This window comes from Solanum tuberosum, unplaced genomic scaffold (genome assembly GCF_000226075.1).
Source record: "Solanum tuberosum cultivar DM 1-3 516 R44 unplaced genomic scaffold, SolTub_3.0 scf00735, whole genome shotgun sequence".
Classification (NCBI taxonomy): domain Eukaryota; kingdom Viridiplantae; phylum Streptophyta; class Magnoliopsida; order Solanales; family Solanaceae; genus Solanum; species Solanum tuberosum.
Genome location: NW_006239652.1, coordinates 72,395 through 78,621, shown reverse-complemented (window position 1 = coordinate 78,621; position 6,227 = coordinate 72,395). Strand labels below are relative to the sequence as shown.

At 36.0% G+C, this 6,227-nt stretch overlaps 1 pseudogene; it reads left to right on the top strand.

The window, feature by feature from the left end:
* Positions 1-2,915: 2,915 nt before the first annotated feature.
* LOC102605070 (cyclin-D3-3-like) lies at positions 2,916-5,204 on the top strand (annotated as a pseudogene).
* The last annotated feature ends 1,023 nt before the right edge of the window (positions 5,205-6,227 follow it).

The following is a 6,227-nucleotide window of genomic DNA, read 5'->3' as shown; positions in this document are numbered from 1 at the left end:
GAAGCACTATTGGCAGCTACATAAAGGAACTTTGTCATATTTTGTAGCACAGATGCCAAATAGAAGCTGCAATGTCCTTGATCTCATTCCATTCTTCCTCATCATTAGTCTTTTTTTTATCAAATGAAATATTTCCATGATTGACCAAAATGTAGGTAGTACTGCCAGATAATGGGATGCTGAGAATTTCACCAAGGCTACTGATAGGGTCAAGAGATCCAAAAGCACTCGAAACATCATAAAAATAGTACTTCGTACCATGCTCTTGTCAATGCTATAATTGTTCACCTCGAAATATTGAGCAATAGTTGTCAAAGCTCTCCTACCGCCAAATCTCTCCACTAGAACTGATAACACCAAATTACAACCATGATCTTTCTGATTCACAATAAAACTCTTCCGCATTATCAAATTGAGTTCAGTTACAACTTGCCTTGCAACCACACATTTGTTCTAAAGGATAACAAAAACTAATGCATTACCTAAGCCATGATGTAATTTATGAATTGCAGCCGACTCTACTATCTCTATGACCTCATAAAGTGTGTAACAAGCAGAGTACACAACCTTCACCTTGTATAATCTCCTTGACACTTTTACCTCCCACACCTGTACCATGCCAACGAGAGCAGTGATACAGTGAAGATGCAACACTGATGTTTGCTGGAAGTTGGCAACCAAAATGTCATGTTGTACCACATAATATTCAACGAAGACCAGTGAATATGCAATTAAAGGACATGTTAATGCATTGCATTTATCAACAATAGAGAACACCTTGAACCAGTTGGACTTTACACATCCTAGTTGTCTGGGATCCCACACTCTACTCATAGAATTTGAATACACAATTAAGAAAAACATGTCATTACATACCCAACAATAGTAGTTCCTCCACGTTCTCTTTATATAACCGGTTAGAGCCATAAATCCGAAATCTATTCCTGGATCCCATACACAAAGATCCACTGCACTTATGGGAACGGTTACAATAAGCATAATGAAATTGGTAGTAGGAATAAATGGAAATTGACTCGAAATATGCTGATCATTGAATCCCCTAATAGATTTTCCATTTTCAGCGGCAATAAACAATCCAACAAAATGCAACACACTAGTTGATATGGCACTCACGTTCTCCAAAAAATATTCATCAAGAAATAAATCTGCCTACCCACCGTAAATGTCCCTAAATCAGTTTTCCATTTAGGAGGGTCACTACCAAGAGAGTTAGTAACTACATACCTCGTTGCCATATCTTGTTCGAGATGTTCATTCGACATCATATCTTCTCGACCAACAAGAGGAATTAAGAGTGATACCCAAGTCGCAATTGGATATACTATTTCAGTAATTCAAATATGCGTATTAGGCAACACAGGTGCTTGCTTAGTAAAAGGAGCTAGAGTACCAGATGCATCCCTTTGAGGAGATTTGTCAAACAAAGCAGCATTATCTAGTGATTTTTTCTCCTCCACACTATTCGATTCTTTCGTATCAGTTAACACCGAAGTAGGGAACTTGGTTTGCATACTAATATCTTTGCAGAATCTATAGTTAAGTTCAAGAATGCTAGAGCTCACAGTTGTATGTGAATTTTCATCGAACACCTGACCTTTGGTAATGGAAGAAGATTACCGTACCAAATCTGATTCTACTGATTTTGCATTCCAATTTGAGGAGTTCCCAGGCCTTCAAGAGTTGCGATCTCAGCATCACTTCCTGTAAGCAATGCCAAGGAATCCACATTGGTATACTTCTCAGGCAATTTCTCGAGCATATGGTCTGGTTCTGTGTTTCCACTTGTGAAGGCATCTTCCAAGTTAGATGAGTATGTGACAGGGCTTAAATCTACAACTGCAGAGGGAAAGTTTGTCGGAGGAACAAATGTAGTATAGCGAATATAGTCAATATAGGCTCGAAAAGCATATCTGCCATACTCACCGAAGTTGTGCATTGTGGAAATCGCATAAGCAATTTTTCCTTAAAATGCTTCCAATCTAAGAATTGCTTATTACTATGCAACCACGTAAACCAAGTAAGAGCTTCACCATCAAAGTAGAAATAAGGAAGAGGTAGCCAGTCCTTCTGGGAGAAGCCAAGGCAAGTGAAATACTGCTATTCCCGAAGAATCCAACCCTCTGGATCGTTGCCACCACTGAATCGATCCAATACCGTCATTGCCATTTGGAGTAAGAACAATGAAAGCACCAATGTAACAAACATTAAAATGGTTGTAGTGATTTTCTCAACTCAACAACCAAACAATAGGGAGAACAAACTAACAAGCTTTGATTCATACGAAAACGAGCAATTACAATATGAAGAACTTGAACAATAACAGTAACTATAAAGAAGAAGGGATGAGGGAACTAAGAGAGAATTGGGGATAAGAAGCACGGTCTTTGCCTAAGCATAATCATAATCTACATAAACCTATTTTGCTCTCACTAGTCTTTATTTATCAACCCGGATCCCACACATAGCCACTTAATTTGGTGTTGGGCCGCTTTGCCAATATTGGTCTAGGCACAATCATAACAGAGGTCTACCTTCTTTCCTTTTTAGCCTGTTTAAAAAAGAATGTCTCATTTCTTCTTTTTGGTACTACTTTAATTTCAGTTTTTCACATAACATATTTAAGTCCACATATTAAATAATATTTTGATATATTTGACATAACTTTAATTTACTATCATAAAATTGAATTTTTTTTTTTTTTCTTAAACTTTATCATTCTTGTCTAAACGAAGAGAGTACTACTAATACATTTCCCAAAATATGAAATTTAATGGATTCAAAAGGTAATATAATAATATTATTTCTGTTATTAATTGTTAGCTGTATGTCAAACAAAAGGAGTAGTTGGATAAAAGCATACTAATCTCAAGTCTCAACTAACACTATATGCAAAGACTAATCTCAGCTATATATATGCAAAGAATGAATTGAATTTTGGCAGAATCTGTTGTTCTTCCTCTTACCCTGCGCGCCAAACATCCCAAAAGCCTTTGAAAATATATGCGCCAACAATAAATTTTGGATAAAAGAAGAAAAAAGGGACAATCTTGAAAGCAATCTAAGCTAAAATATCTGCTATTTACTCTCCCCATTTTCTCTCTATGTCCATTTTCAGGCAGTAGCAGTGGATGTGTTATTGGGTCCAAGTTTGAGTTTGGGAAAAATGGTTTTACATTTACACGAACAAAACATAGAGCCCCAAAATCCAATCTTGAATTTTGATGCCCTTCTATGTGAGGAAGGTCGATTAGATGAGGGAGATTTGGGAGGAGGATACCATTCAGATGAAAGAAATCAGAATGGGGTCATCGAGAATGTGAAAAAGATTTCACCTTTGATAGAATGTGACTTGTTTTGGGAAGATGGTGAGGTTGAAACTCTGTTATCAAATGAAAAAGTGAATCTTTTTTATTGTACTAGTTTAGTTTCAGATGGGGTTTTGTTGGGGGTAAGAAAAAAGTCCTTGGAATGGATGTTGACTGTCATTGACCACTATGGTTTCAATGCTTTGACTGTTGTGTTAGCTGTCAACTATTTTGATAGATTTATATCTGGATTTCTTTTTCAGAAGGTTAAGCCATGGATGAGTCAGCTTGTGGCTGTTGCTTGTCTTTCCATTGCTGCTAAAGTAGAGGAGATTCAAGTGCCCCTTTTGTTAGACCTTCAAGTATGTAGCTATGTTTTGTTGATTAAGATAGAGTAAGTGATAAAAAGCATATCTAAAGTATCCTGATTTGATCTTCATACCTGAACTATAGGCTTGTGAGGTTCCTATATATTATCACCAACTACTGATTAAAACACATCTCAACTATCACTTGTCCTCTTTTTTTCTACCTGAATGTAGGTAAAGGGAACAATTGATAGTTGAAGAGTGTTTTGATAAATAGTTGGTGATAGTTCAGGTAGGAAACTTGCACATTAGGCATGTTTTGATCCTTCACTTATTAAGAGATTGTAGTGTTGGTGTTTGTATAAATGTCTTAACGGTTATGTCCGTTTGTCATTTCTCGAGTATTGAACACTGGATTGAAATGAAGTAGAATGGGCATTGAGAATTGATATAATTGATCATACATAGCTTAGGATTGAGATATGATAGTAATAGTTTAAGTTGTTATGGTTGTATTAATGATGGATGTATTTTGTTGATTAGGTATCAAATCCAAAGTATGTGTTTGAGGCAAAGACTATTCAGAAAATAGAACTTCTGGTGTTGTCCACCCTCAAATGGAAAATGAATCCAGTGACACCACTTTCATTTATAGACCATATCATCAGGAGATTTGGATTGATGACCAACCTACGGAGTTCCAGGGGAAATGTGAAAACATCATTCTTGGTATCATCACTGGTGAGATATCTATCTGAAAAGTTTGTTTGAGACGTTTGGATGCAGGTAGTTTATTGATTATATATTCGATCATGCTGAATGCAGATTCTAGGCTTCTGCACTATCCCCCATCTGTAATTGCAACTGTAACATTGTTTTATGTGATCAATGAGATTGAGCCTTGCAATGCAGTCGATTACCTTAATCAATTTATGGTTGTTCTTAAAGTTAGAAAGGTTCGCACTCTTTCACATTGAGTTTTATTTTCTGTAATCGACTTCTTTGGGCTTCTTAGTAATACCTTATAGTATTTGATTAGCAATATCACTATGCCTATTTGGTTTTGTGTGTCACTGAAGTTCTTGATCTTCATACAGGACAGCATTGATGAATGTCATGATCTCATTCTAGAGCTAATGGGCATTTTTGGATCCAAAATCTACCAAACCCACAAGCGCAAATGCCAATCTATTCCAGGCACTCCCGATGGAGTTATTGATGCATATTTTAGCTGTGAAAGCTCTAATTATTCTTTGGCCGTGGCACCATCAGTTTCATCCTTGCCAGAACCTCAGTCTAAGAGAAGTAGAACATAGGATCAACAAATTTTATTTGCTCCAATAAGTTGTGTGTCTGGTTTTAGATCACAGTTCTTCGCTGAGCTCACATCCTCTAGATTATCTAATTCGCAATGGTGATATATGGACACAGTTTTGGCATGTCCTCTTGAAATAGAATGCACAATTATATAATGTTCTACCAGACAATTATATGATGTTGCATTATGTTTTCTGGACATGTGATGAAATCCATGTAATGGTTTAGACAGATTTGAACATGAATTAAACTATGTCTGATTGGGAATTGGAGGAAGAATGAGTAAAATATATATCGGGAGATCTTTTCCTTAAGTGCATCGATGCTGCTATTTGAAATTTACTTTTTGAGTATGGTAACTATTGCCGATGAGTATGGATTCAAGATATACACACACACATACAAACACATATAATATGCGTTTTACTTGTTCTTTTCCACCCCTAGTTTGCTTCCTACCATATATTGCATACGCGTATGCCTCAATTCCAAGCAAGTTGCCATAACTGGATAGATGCTTGGAAGTGGGATCATAGATAGAAATGGATGTCTCATGTTTTCTTTGTTTTCTCAAAGATTGGATTGATAATCTACGATTTTCGAAGTAGGACAGGTTGGCAGTGGACTATATGTGCTTGTGAACTAGTATAATGAACCCGACAAAAGATCTGGACATGTTAGATCTATTGTACGGAACATTACCTTGCATTTATGTGGCTTGAACCTATCATGTCCCTTCTTGAATTCTTGTACATAACAAAAACTCAGTGCATCGTACTTCCCTTCTAATTTTCTGCTTGGAAAGAACAAAATTATCTGCTTATCAAGAAGTTCTTTGTCAAGATGATAGTTCCATATTGTGCTAATTTTTGTTTTAGCTGCATAATAGTTATTCATGATTAGTATATACATTTATTCAATATCTCAGACATCTTTGAATGTACTCTATAAGTCTCCACAACTCTCTACAATCCCTCTACTACTTTGCTATATTATAAAAATAAGTAAAAGTATCACTATTTATAATAATGAAAAATCTATTAATCTAGCTAGGAATTAGAAAATATATTCCAATAGCAACAATAATATATCCGGTGAAATTTTACAAGTGAAGTAGGGGAAGGGTAGAGTTTATGGAGACCATATCCCTACCTCGTGGAGGTAAAGGTTGTTTCCAGAGGACCCTTGGTTCGAGTACAACATATCAAAGTAGGTATTAAAAAGGGAAAACGATAGTGAAGAAAACAAAGCAATTAATAAGAAAACAGTAACAACC